General features: G+C 37.5%; 1 long non-coding RNA gene across 1 annotated transcript; it reads left to right on the plus strand.

Annotated features, from left to right (window-relative positions):
* The first annotated feature begins 4,825 nt into the window (after positions 1 to 4,825).
* On the plus strand, positions 4,826 to 8,840 carry LOC137989980 (uncharacterized). Its single transcript, XR_011121093.1, has 2 exons — positions 4,826 to 4,962; positions 8,025 to 8,840. It is a non-coding gene; the product is annotated as an uncharacterized lncRNA (long non-coding RNA).
* The last annotated feature ends 5,095 nt before the right edge of the window (positions 8,841 to 13,935 follow it).

A 13,935-nucleotide genomic window follows, 5' to 3' on the forward strand; every position in this document is an offset into this window, starting at 1 on the left:
TGATTTAATTTCACAGGTGGAACCTTAAGATGTTGTTTTATATCATCTTGCATCAGTCAAGATTTAGAAAGGAATGGTCAATTATTATTGGAAACAATTGGCCATTGACTTGTAATGATCAAGAAGTTACAGTCGACCTTGAAGAATTGTTAGAATTTATTTAATTAATTAAGGAACAAAAACAAGGTTTAATTTTGTTATGCTTCAACAGAACAGTTCTTTTCTGTGAGGGTGTTTTTGCAGTAGTGGATAAGAACACTTAAAAAATTAATGTTCCTGGTTGACGAAATTAATTTTGAAAGCACATAGAATGCAGAAGTGATTTGTAAACATTGAAGTTGATTGTGAAAACTTTATTCGCTGTCTTGCAAATACTGTAAATGCTTAAATGCAAGGAAACCAGTTTTGGTCAGTTTGAAACTGTATTTTGAATTCATTATTTTGTAACTTAAGGCTGGTTCACATTTGACATAGACTGTCATGAGAGTTGTTGGATTGAACTGGGAAAACATAAGAATGTCAAAAATACGAAAATTAAATATCTTTCATAGATATTCTTCAGCTTTTGCTCTCTGAGTTCATACTTACAATTCTTATTCTTGTAATGCTTCCAGGCTTATGGTCGCTTGTGTGAGGTGTAGCCCTTAGTTTAATTCTATCACTATTTTTCACGTCTGCTCACTTTGAATGAAAGGTATTATAATAATTTATTATTTATTTGTGTACAGTGATGGCCATACAGCAAACCTGTGTACATTACCATACTGTTCCAAACTCTGCTTCCAGTGTACAAAGAAAACACCAGTTAACCAATGCTACAAATTCTCAGTTCAAAATTATGAAGACGCAAACCAATGTGTTGCACACATCACCAAATCCAAAAAAAAAGCATACAACATCCTTCGCATTAATTCCTACACTCGATTTTTAAAGAATTATAATTTAAATTTTGCTTTTTGGGCAATTCTTGATTGGCAACAGTTGAACTGCTGCACTTCATTTCAAATTTAGGAATTCATACTACCCCACAGTAAAGGTGTGTTGTTTTTGTGTTTGTGTATAATTATAAGCTTAATAAATTCTAATTCGGTTTGTACACAAAACCGAGCAAATAAATAAAAATAAAGAAAACAAATAATGGTCGATCTTCATTCAGTATTCCAAAGAAATCCCACCTTAATATCCTGACAATTCTCGATAATCTTTAGTTTTCGTAAACTCTGATTGCTGCTGTACTGAGTGTTTCCGTTGGCAAATTCACTTGTATCAATTAATAGATAACCTTTATTTCTCTTTAGTATAACAAGTAGCAGCTACTTAAAGTTACAGGGTTATCTGTCTGGTAAACGTTCGCCACTTTCCAAATTTTACAGGTGATTTCTTCGCTCTGAGTAAGCGTGGTGGTTTGCTATAACTGGACAATTTAACTGTTTGTGCATCCCACGGAGACGCTCTTAGGCGTCTTGTTTCATTCGAGTCTGTCTTCCACCAATCAAGAGACTCTAAAGCACTTACGAACATGAAGAAATCGCTAGCTCGTACAGCTACAGACTTTTCCACTACAGCAACGTGCAGGATAAGTGACCGATGCACAATGGTGACAAAGCGAATCGGAAAGCTGTGCTTTCAAAGAAATCACTTCATTCGGCTTAGTTCGAAAGGCAATAAATAACCCTAATAATAACCCTAATAATAATATAATATGTAATCTGCTAATCGCCCTTTCTCGCAGTCGGAGACTGAATTTCTAAGGACGCAGCTCAACGAGGTCGGGCCAAAGGAGCTGTGCTGCCGGCTAGGCGCTCGGCCCCTGAACACGACCCATGTATGACCTCAGAGCACAGCACAACAGCCTGATGGAATAGGCCTGGAGTCGATTTTGAGGAGGGAGGAAAACCGGAGTACCCCGCCCGGAGAAAAACCCTCGGAGTCAGATTGACATCGACTGAAACTCAGCCCACTCACGACCCGAGGCCAGAGTTGAACCTGGGTCACAGATGTGGGAGGCACGGTTGATGACCACTAAACCACCCTGACTCCCCAACACAATAGAGTCGGTGAAAGAGGAAGTTAAAGTTGTTAAGGCGCGTCATTTCAAATTTCTTAAATGAATATAAGGGTTACTCCCGAAGGAGATGTAAGAGCGATATGGCTGAGTTCAATTTTCAAAAATCTAGCAATTTGTACGTAAAAGAAAATTAAAATAGTTTTGTAGTTGCTTTCTATAAGATGAAACACTTAAGTTTGAATGATAACTCCGGGGTATTTCGGTTCAGTAGCTCTTTCGATTCGGTTCGGAAGTCATGGTCAGAGATGTAAGGCACTTGTTTAACTCAGAACAGTACAATTCGTTCTAAATCGTTTTGATAAATCTAGCCAGGTAAAAAAATGAATCAGCTTATAACTGACGGGGATTCTGGGATGGTGGTTCAGTAAGTGTCTTAATCGGACCCGTAATTATACAAGTAACAGAACTTGATACCGGAATAGCTATATTGGTCTACATAACCTGAAGGCAGCTTTGTAAGTACGGTATTCACTTAAAACTACAGTTGAGTGACTGTAATTCAAACTTCAAAATTTGTTCATAACGTTTTTGAAATTTTACGAGTGACAACACAAATATAGCAATTTGTGAGATAAGAGAGTAAATATCTTTGACTCTGACTTTAAGCATGATACAAATTAAAATTAAAGTAATTATCTATCATAGTAATTGATATTTGTGGCAACCATCAGCATTAAACATTCTTGCCAGTATAAACATATTTACGTTACCACAACATTTTGTGTGTATTGTTGTGCAAACAAAAGCGAAATTTGAGCTGTAACAGTGCCTGTCATAAAATACAATTTACCAAACATGCATGCAAGTTATGTTTTTACTTTGACACGTTTCTGCGTGTCGCGAAACGGAAAAAATTCTATTGGTCAACCTCAATGTTTATTTTCTCGGAAACCAATAGGAAGATCCTAAAAGCCCGACACACTTTGGTAGCCTATAAAGTGCTAATTGAGCAGGTTGTGCGTGATAACGCGAAGGCGGATAATTCAGCAAAGTAAACATGAATAGTTAAAGTTTAAAGTTCTGCGCGCGCTAAAGAAAGCCAAAATAAACTTAAAATGTTCACATCTTCGGATTCTTCATTTCATTACCTTTACGGGGATATATAGTTTGCTGGAGTTTTACCGAAAATAAAGCACTGACGAAAGATTTCTTGGAGGGCACCCAAAAGGTTAGCATTAACCTTAACTCAGAACAGTACGATTCGTTCTAAATCGTTTTGATGAATCTAGCCGGGCAAAATGGTGAATCAGTTTATAACTGACGGGGATTCTGGTGGTTCAGTAGATGTCTTAACCGTACCCGTAAGTAACGGAACTTGATACAGGAATAGTTATATTGGTCTACATAACCTGAAGGCTATGTATATTGATGTTTGGTTAAGATGCAATAAGCTCTCGATTAATGTCCAAAAGACAAATTATGTTATATTTAGTCCGAGTCAGAGGAAAGTCAATCACAGTTTTTCTCTCTCCTTTGGGGGTCAATCTCTAACTCAAAGCAATGTAACTAAATTTCTTGGGGTGTATCTAGACGAACACCTTGCTTGGAAATATCACGTAAACTTTGTCTGTAAACAAATCGCTAAATCAGTTGGTATTTTATCCAGGACGCGTTTCTACTTATCCTGGAAGACCAAACTTATGTTGTACTATACATTAATTTATCCATACATTACTTATTGTAACTCTACGTGGTCGTCCACTTACGTATCTAATTTAAATAGAATTTATTATCTGCAAAAGCGAATGGTGCGAGCTGTTACAAATTCAGAATATCGAGCACATACTGCTCCTCTTTTTTCTAAACTGAAAATCTTAGACATCTTCCAACTCAATACCCTCGATATTGCTAAATTCATGTTTCACTACCACATTAATCTGCTGCCTCCACTTTTCTTCAATCTGTTTATGACAAACAGTCAAGTCCATAAATATGACACAAGAACAGCCGGTAATTATCGTGTGCATTCCTGTCGCACGAACATTAAGAAGTTCACAATTCTTTACCAAGGACCTAGGGTCTGGAACTGTCTTCCTGCCCCTATTACCAATTTGTCAAGCTTTCCTATGTTTAAGAACAAAGTGCTAGAGTTTTTATTAAAATAGTTTCTGAGTTAGTTCCTGCCGCACTCCTTCGCAGCCCTTATTTTTGTTTAATATTGTGATCTCGAGGTGGCCTCCCCTATAAGCCTGGTGGTTTCGTGAGGTCTCCTCGCCTAACAACCTGCTGTATGCTTTTTTAAAACCTGTTATACACATAAAGGCAAATAAATGATGATGATGATTATAAGGCAGCTTTGTAAGCAGTATTCACTTCATACTACAGTTAAGTTAAAATTCTGTTCATAACGTTTTTGAGATTTTACGAGTGACAACACAAATATAATAATTGTGAGATTAAAAGAGAGTAAATATCTTTGGCTCTGACTTTAAGCATGATACAAATTAAAAGTAATTATCTATCATATTTGTGGCAACCATCAGCATTTAAAAACATTTTTGGCGGTATAAACATATTTACGCTACCGCAACATTTTTTGTGTATTGTTGTGCAAACGAAGCAAAGTTTGTGTTGTAACAGTGCTTGTCATAAAATACAATTTACCAAACATGCATGCAAGTTATGTGACCAGCGTTTTTAACGTTAATGTATACACAACTGCTAAATAATTTAGCAGGGATGAGTGCATCATGTTTTGAAAATATAATATGTACTTATGACGTCAGCGGGATGTCCGATAAATAGCGGATGCACAAAGAGAAAGTCAACATTTTCATGTATTTGCGGTCAGTACGCTGCAGCAGTGGAACAGTTACAGTTTGTCTCAAGTTCGTTGTTCTAGTTGTCAATTCGGACTGACGTCTCACAGAAACAGATTATTAGGAGAAACTCAGGTACGATCTCAGTAATTGGAGACAGATTTGTTCGAAAACAAGTTTTATGGGCAACTCTGCACGACCACGAAGCGTGCGAGCAAGCACGACATTATCTTGCAAACAATTTGTCAGATACAAATCACTGAGGGATTGAAAGGCTCAGTCCATTTTAACCAGCCGGGAAACGTAGGATTATGAATAATGGCAATTTATTACCAAAGCGGAGTGACAAGTCACTGTCTTCGAAACGGTCGGGGCACATGATATGAAGTTAGGCCCCTACAATGTACCGAAAGATTCTATGAAACTAACAATAACTGAAATTTCAACTTTTACTTCACAGAAGTATAAGCGAGACAACAATCCTATAAAGCAGGTTTCCTCGCATAGATCCACAAATAAACTCACTCAACGAACAATAAGCGATGGAATGTATGGCTGAGGGAGCACTTGAATTTGACGCACACCTAAGTGTGCAAGGCTCTCAAGAGAAGGGGAACACAACTACACTTTCCCGTCGATAGTTTTTAGGTAGTCGGCAAGGTAAATGAAGCAGGAAAGGAAAGATCAATTTTTTTTGTAACTATTAAAAAGTAGGCTTTAATAATTTGTTGTATGAGAATGACATCAGACGAAAATTTCTTCCACGGGGATTTGTCAAACGATCAATTCTACCCGAACAGCCAAGACACCTCACGTGTAAGAGTAATTGTACTACATTTCAACACGGAGAGGTTCGTCCCTACAACCGGATTGACAGTTCACTTTCAGTCACTTGAATTTCTTGCTAACGTAATTTCCAACTGCATGGAAACAAGATTGGATTACCGAAATTTAACTCAGATTTATATAGCTTCCACAGCTTTTAGGGTTACTATTGAAAAAATGTGATTTGCATATTTTAAAACAATATAGAAAAAAAAAATTGCTTTCTAAGATAATATAATTTGACAAGATGTTATGAACGTTCAGGTCTTGAATTCCAAAAAGAGACATCCAAGATTTGGAGAGGTCTGCTCCACTTCTTGTTTATCTCCGAAAGTAGAGCATACTTCTTTCCAAAAGGATTTGACTCTCGGGCAAGAAAAAAGAAAATGTTCCAAGGTTTCCACAACATCTTCACAAGAAATAACATAGAGGAGATTCGATATTTTTAAACTTAAAAAGCTTGTCGTTTGTATACAAAATTCTGTTTAATATCTTACACTGGAACTCCCGTAGTTTAGTGCTTAAAGTAGCTCTGAAAGGTGTTAAATATTTTATTTCCAATCTAATTGAGACTCTTCAGTGTTGAAACTTTCTTCATATTTCTTTCTAGCAGTAGGTGCAGTGAACAATTTTGAAACAAAGTTGCTATAAAATGATTTTGATTGCACTCTTTTTCCAAGGGAAATTTTATCGTTTCCGTGAAATATGTAGAAAGAGAATTTAGTTCGAAGGGTGTGGTAAGATGAGCTATAAGTCATTTCCTGCTATTCAACAAATACCTCTATTCTAGAAGAATGGCGTCCAACAAGCTAATCATTAGAAATTATCATTTGGAGATAAACGAGATCTCAAAGGCTCCCTATCAAACATAAGCAACCCTGCACAGTCGTAAATTATACAGATGGCCAACCTTGTTTAGTCCAATACTACTAATCTTTCGATTATATACTGACTTTCTGCCAATGCAAATGAACGTGTTGTTCCAAAGTACCCGATTCACTATATCCTGTGTTGTGCTGGGATTGTTTTCATTTAATAAGGACCAGGTTTCAAGGCTCTTTATAAAACACAGGAACAGCAACCGGTAATTTCCTATAATCGAAATTACAACAAAACAAAAACTTGTCTCCAATGTTCTTCCCAAAGAAATATTTCCAGCCTGCTGGGTAGGTGTCCAGGTATTTCTTAATACACAATATTCTCTGAGTTGAGATCATAGAAACGATGTCCATTATTTTGAAACCTCCTCCTTCTATAGAATTTATCAAAGCTGCCCGCTTTACTTTGTCTTTGACAAAATCTAATCTTTTGCACGAAACTAAAGCTATGCGATAAAGGATTTTTGAGATGACAAAGGATTTAATAACTTGAATCGTTCCAATCAAACAAACGTTAACGCCTCTCTAGAACCAGATTTTTAACGATTCCTTTTTATAATTATAATAATCCTAGTTATTCTTGCATTTTGATTGGTTCTTGCCTCTGATCTATTAGAGTACGGACGGGTGATTGACGTTTCCATCAGCTTTTATGCGAATAAAGTTGAATTCTTTATTATATGAAACAAATAGATTCCATGTTGCCATGCGTCTGTTCAGTAAGAGATCACAGAAGACGTCAAAATGGGATAAGAACATCAGTGACACACTCGTCTTTCGCCTCGTGTGCCACTTTTTTGTTTTTACCACATTTTGACGTCATCTGTGATCTATTACTGAGGCGCATTCAGCACACGGCAATATGGAATGTATAAGTTAAATAGATTTCACAAAGCACTCAAAATTCCTTTCATAAAAACACCGATAATTATAGTTGAAATATACTCCTAATATTTTAAAGGTACTACTTATGCCATCCACACCCAATTCCGCTTGTATTAATTGAATATTACCCAGGGGGATTACCTCCGTCTTCTCGTGGTTCATTTTTAGGCCTGAGTATCCAAAAAACTGTTTTACGGTGTTAATTAGATGCTATTTAAGATGATCATTCTAACTGCGTCTCAAGTCCTCGTCCGGTTTTCTTGTGTCAACGCTTTCACCGACGTATCGAAATTAAACGTTAAATACATCCTTAAGAAATATCTAACGGAGCTTACTGACAAATACGTCCGATCTCCTCGAGCGCACAAAGTAAAATGGGTGCTTTCACAGAAGTTAAACTGAATAGAACAGAACTATAACGGGACTAGTCCTTCCTATCTATTTGTGTAACGATCATTAACAATATGATAACGACAAATAATATATGAATGAGGGGAAGGTACAAATAATACGACTTAAAAATATGGAAGGGTGAGCAAGGAAATGGCACGGTGAAAATTCCCTTTTTCTTTGGGCTAACTTTAAAACACTTAAATGACTTGTTTTCAGATGGCTGGGAATTTGGCTCGAATTTACAGGATAGATGAAGTAACCAGGATGATGTCAAGTGGATATGGGCATGCCTTAAGAACACATGGTGAATTCAGAGATTTGCGTGATGATGGAGGAAGAAGGTACGCAGTCGCTGTGGACTCCTCATTTTCAAACAATCCCAGCTTCGTTGCGCTGGTAGCAATGGCTCTTAACTCTCCAGCTGGTCAACACGCATTGAGGGCACTAAACAACGTTGGGGATAGAGAGGTGATTAATCACACACTGACAACCTCTACAATAGAGGGCGAGGTCATTCTTGGTGCCCTGAAAGATCTGGCTCACCCAATTAAAGTTGAATTTACCAGTGTTAGAGTAGTTGTTGTGCGAATTGCAGGGGACCCTGGAATAGGCATCCTCACTGCTTTTCCAGCCTGAACTGCTGTTTAACTGGTCCAGTGAAAATTAAACGATTGGTTCAGAACAATAGTGGAAACAAGGGCTGGAAAGGGCAACAATGGAAAAGCTGATTATAACTCTTAATTTGACATAATAAACTTAGTTAAGTTTGAATATTGCAAGTAATGCACCTGTTTTAATATACTCCCTCTCAAGTAAATAACACAAACAGCCGGTTCCCCAAGGTTGTGTAAGCCCCATATACACTAACGGATAATGATACAAAAACTTTAGAAGATTTCAAAAACTGTTTGTATGGTGAATAGAAATAGGTTTACAGGAACAAAAATGATGTAACAATGACAAAACTGTAATAAATATGACATAATTTCCATTGAACCTTAATAAAGACTTTGGATGTCCAGGTTAAAACTAGCACCGGTGATAGTCTAGATGATAAATGTTTATTGTTCTAAAACATCTTTGCGGGCCGCTTCATAGAGTTGCTCGAAATAAACAATCTTCCCAGTCCGACCCTACTGTTAATTCAACAATGCACTTACATATGTTGCAACTTATGATCTGCCATCCATGTCCAACTGGAAGTTTGGGAGTTTCCAATTACTTACCAGGCTGGGCATTCAACGTGTTTGTCGTAAACTAGAAACCAAGGCATTGGAAATTCACCAATTCTAGACGCCTGAGTTATTTATCACTCTCTTACTTGGTAAAGTATACAAAGGATACTGATCCAATCTTCAATGTACGCCTGATAGTGAGCGCCAGCACATTGGCGTGGGAAGTGACGACGGCCGGGCTTCGACGACTAACCGCAATTGCAATTCGGTAGACTGCAATCCGCGTCAAAATGTCTTGAGGCACATCACATTTTCTGTTAGAAATCACTCTTTGCTTCGTATTACAACAAATTCCAGCTTCCTCAACAAAAACCCCCTCCGCTCCCGAGCGACGTTGTACAGCTCAAAATTCTCGGAAACAAAAAAAATACCAATATTTATTGGGAGGTGTGGGCGTTGGAAAGGAGTGCTGTAATGAACTGTTAAGTACAAATGAATGCGAAAGATTGTAGGTAAAGAAATAACGAGACAACCGTGTTTCAATCCATCGTAACTGTATGGACACTTTAGGGCACTCTGTCAGCAGAGTCCACGGGCTAACCCACGAGGACACTTCGGGTCTACGTCTTTGCACTCTAAAGATAAAACAAGAGATTAAAGGCCCCCTGTGCACGTACCACTGTCGTATGGCGAAGAAGAGCCTCGCAGGTTTTCTTAACTTATTCTAGCTGTGGTGCTTAATTGGATTGCTCAAAAGAGCGATCGATGAAAGGCGTGAAAAGAATGAGAGAAGGGAAAAGTATCCTTTACAGTTAAACACCTTATGCAGGCTTTTGGAACGATTCAGCTTGACAAGGAATAAACGGGTTTCTATACATTTCATCTTTAGCTTTCTTCAACAATCGGAGACAAATTGTGGGAACAATATACTTTCGTAATTCTAAGCGACTTCAAAATAGAGGTGGATGGCTGGAAAACTAATCCATCCCAGCTTCCGAACCACTTCTACAAAAAAAAAAAAGTTTCTTTCTCTTGCACCAGGTCAGATCTTCTCGTAGCCACAATGAAAACAACCTCGTCAAATTGCTGCGAAATTTACCGATGCGCGAACTCATTGGCTGTTTCCCGAGAAGTCCGAGACTATCAAGAATGACGTCATAGGAATTTATCTGGCATTGTGTAATGGCTTTCGGATTCGTATTCTTTATCCAAAAAGCCATTAGATTCACTAGAAATTATAGAATCTATCTGCAACTCCAGGATTTGGGGCAAGATGAGACAATCTCCTTGCTTCTAAAACTCGCTTTCGTCAACAAAACGCAGGAGGCAGTGTAGCCCAGTGGTTAGGGCGCTTGCCTTGAGATCCGGAGATCCCGGGTTCAAGACCCTCTCTGACCACTCGTTGAATTTGATCCTGGTACTCCCTGGTTCAACTTCTTAGCTGCACTTGTAAATAGCTAACTGGTTTGCCTCCGGCCAGTTGGGATTCTTAACAGTTGTTGTTATTGTTCTATTCTGTTGTTTCGTTGTGTTTCATTGACCCTGAAAAGCCCCATTGGGAAGCGGTCAATACGTATGTATGTCAGTGTATGTATGTATGTATGTATGTATGTATGTATGTATGTATGTATGTATGTAATTCCACACAGAATGCCATTTTAATTCTCTGATTTTGCGGACGTCTCGGGAAACAGGAATCTAAAAATAGCTTAACTTAACTTGCTATATCCCAGGGACTATAATAATAATAATAATAATAATAATAATAATAATAATAATAATAATAATAATAGTAATAAACTTTATTTATATAGCGTCTATATCATTAACTGTTCTAGGCACTTTACAATATCACGAAAAATATATCAAAATTATAAAAACCTAACTACTACGTACATAACCATAAAAAAATTAAATACAAATCTATTTTCATAAATCTTCTTTAAAAGAATTCAAGGAATCGGCAGTTCTTAAAGATGCAGGTATGCTATTCCATAACTTAGGTCTTCCAATTGAAAATCTTCGGACACCATAAGACTATAGCTTACATCTCGGGACTTGGAGTAACTTATTCGAGCAAGAACGAAAAGAGTAGGTGCTGCTACAAAAACTAAGCAGATTGGATATATAACTTGGTGAAAAACCATTGATAGCCCTATATATTAAACAAGATTTTGTAAATAATACACTAATCGACAAGCGACCAATGTAAGTCTATTAAGCTGGGTTTTATATGTTCATACTTCTTGGTGAATGTTACGATGCGCGCTGCTCTATTCTGAACTAGTTGTAAGCGGTGTTAGAGAACTTTAGGTAATCCATGTAGAATCGCATTACAGTAATTCAAGTTGGTAGTCACAAAAGTATGAATGATTGCTTCAGCAAATTCACGATCCAAATATGATGTTATCTTATTTGTTAAATGGAAATGACATGTCTTGCATATCCTTTTAATGCGATCTTCCATATTAACACTGGGATCGAGTATCACCCCAAGATTACGAACAGAAGAGGACGGTTGAGTAATTTCCCCTCCAACACGAACAAATTCCAATGAAGGACTGGGTCGATAACGTGAAATGAGTGAAATAAACTCAGTTTTCTCCCCATTTAGCTTAAGGCCATTAAGAATCATCCAATTATTGATTTCCTGTACACATATTTCAATGCTATATTTTGCTGAGGAGAGATCATCACTTCCTAATTTAAATGACACATAGAGCTGAGTGTCATCAGCATAGAGATAATACGTAAGATTGTGTCTCTTTGTGATATCTGCCACTGGTGACTTGTACAAAACATATAACAAGGGCCTAAGGACAGACCCCTGCGATACACCGCAATTTTAAGAGCTATAGTTGATGTAGTATGGCCGTGTATCCGCGTCGAGCCACAGAAAGCGCGGACGATCGATGACGTCATGGCTAAAAAGCCAAAATTTCTCGCATCGATGGGTTAATACCATATTTCCTTAATTATGGTACTCCGCGTGCGTGCGCCTTAAGCGCGCGCAGAGCTCTGCTATTATTAACTTGTTCAGTCTCTCATCGACGAGGATCAAGAGGCTTTGAATATTCATGGGTGACCTATTTTAGGGCTCCTTTGATCCTTCACCGGTAATTTTGCCGTTTTTGTCTTGTAGGACAAAGAAAAACGTAGCGATGATGAAATGATAAAACTGCTTACAAATTACAGTGTCACGTAAGTGTGGAGGCGTTGTGACCGGAACTTACTGAAACGGTAATCAAAATAACAAAATGAAAGTGGAAAGGTTTGATTAAGCAGGAATCAATTCTTAATTTCTTTATTTTCATAGGGGATGTTTTTCGTTTTGCCTTCGCTTTTTTTTATTTGTCACCTTTGTCACAGAATTATAAGAGCACTATTTACCCTGATGTTTAACAAATAGATTCCAAGTTGCCATGAGTCAGTTCAGTAATAGATTACAGGAGACGTGATTAAAAAAATGTGGTAAAAACACGAGTAACAAAATGGCTATCGCCTTGTGTGCTACTTTACAATACAATTACAATACTTTACAATACAATAAAGAATGAACAGTTTTTGATGATGACGTCAACTTTGTCTTTTCCCTAGAGGAGCATAGGTGAGAACCAATCAAAATGCATGCATCCTTGGTATAGACTTTTTTGTAAAAACATGGCATGACAGGATGCGGCAAATTCGATCCGCATAATTACTGGGTTGCCAGTATGGCAATCCCAGTCGGAAAATGGGTAATATTTGGTCGTTTTCTCTTTTTGTTTTTTTTTTCCGTGTCGGTAAAAGTATCGCCTGTCACTCCCCCTGCTAAGTGGTGTCTTCGTGCATAGAGCCCTCTGCGCGTATTTTCTTAGATTGAGAGGGTAGTGGAAATGTGTAGATTTGTCTGGTGGACGCAGCAGAATATTTAACTTAACCTGCAATAGCATCGAAAGTCTTGTAACGCGAATGACGTCTTAGTGGATCTTTAAACAAATTTACCCTTATAGAGCTCAATAATGGAAATCAATTGGATAAACAACACAGGCGATGAAAAAGAAATATCTGGAATCTTAAAAGCGACGAGTAATGGACTTCGACAACAATCTATCGCCCGTCGAGCCCAAATCAAAGTGAGCTGTATTTCTAATATTTTACCAAGTGTGCTGTTATGTAGAGCACTGAAACGAATTGAAATGTAAAATGCTCCGGTAACTTATGGGTTCAACAAAGACAGAGAACGAATCGAACACCTTAAGTGGATCTGTGATCAACTCTGCACAGTCTTCAGGTAAAAAAAAATAATTGGAAATGTGACAACCAAGAATTATTTGAAAGAAAGCTTGTCGTCTATTTTGTGCTTCATTATTCAAGGAAAAGGTTCTTCATGGAAATGGTTTGATCCCGAAATTTATTTTGTTGCAATATTGCGTATATTTGACACGATTGAGTTTATTCTCTTCACGCACGTAATGAAATAGAAAGGGGTTTTTGCCTCTAAAAATTAATAGCAAATATGTTGTTTGTTTTAAAAATTGTTTTTCTGGAAAAGGTGGCCTCTATGAATTCATCACGTTTTATAATATGCGAGCTTAACTGGATATTCTTCGTTGCAATAGTAAAGCATTTTCGTGTCAAAATGTTGCTAGCGTGATTCTGGTGTGTTAACTTAATAAATATACCATCTGCGCCTCGTGAGTTTGTATTTGCCGTCTGCCGTTACCTTGATTTCCACTCTCAAAATTACCTCCAGAACCTACTTTTTGCGTAGAATGAGCTTTTAGAATGATGTTCTTGTCTTCTGTGGTGATACTTAACTATTCGGAAACATTTTGTGAAAAAAATATTTATAACGGGTCACACGCCAAACTTGATCACCCGATTATGCATAACATCCACTTGGCCTTTGGACATCCAAGTGAAAAAAAAAATCGTAAAATATTCGTGGACCGGTCGATTTCTCTGAAATT

The sequence above is a fragment of the Montipora foliosa genome, unplaced genomic scaffold (assembly GCF_036669935.1).
Source record: "Montipora foliosa isolate CH-2021 unplaced genomic scaffold, ASM3666993v2 scaffold_483, whole genome shotgun sequence".
Classification (NCBI taxonomy): Eukaryota; Metazoa; Cnidaria; class Anthozoa; order Scleractinia; family Acroporidae; genus Montipora; species Montipora foliosa.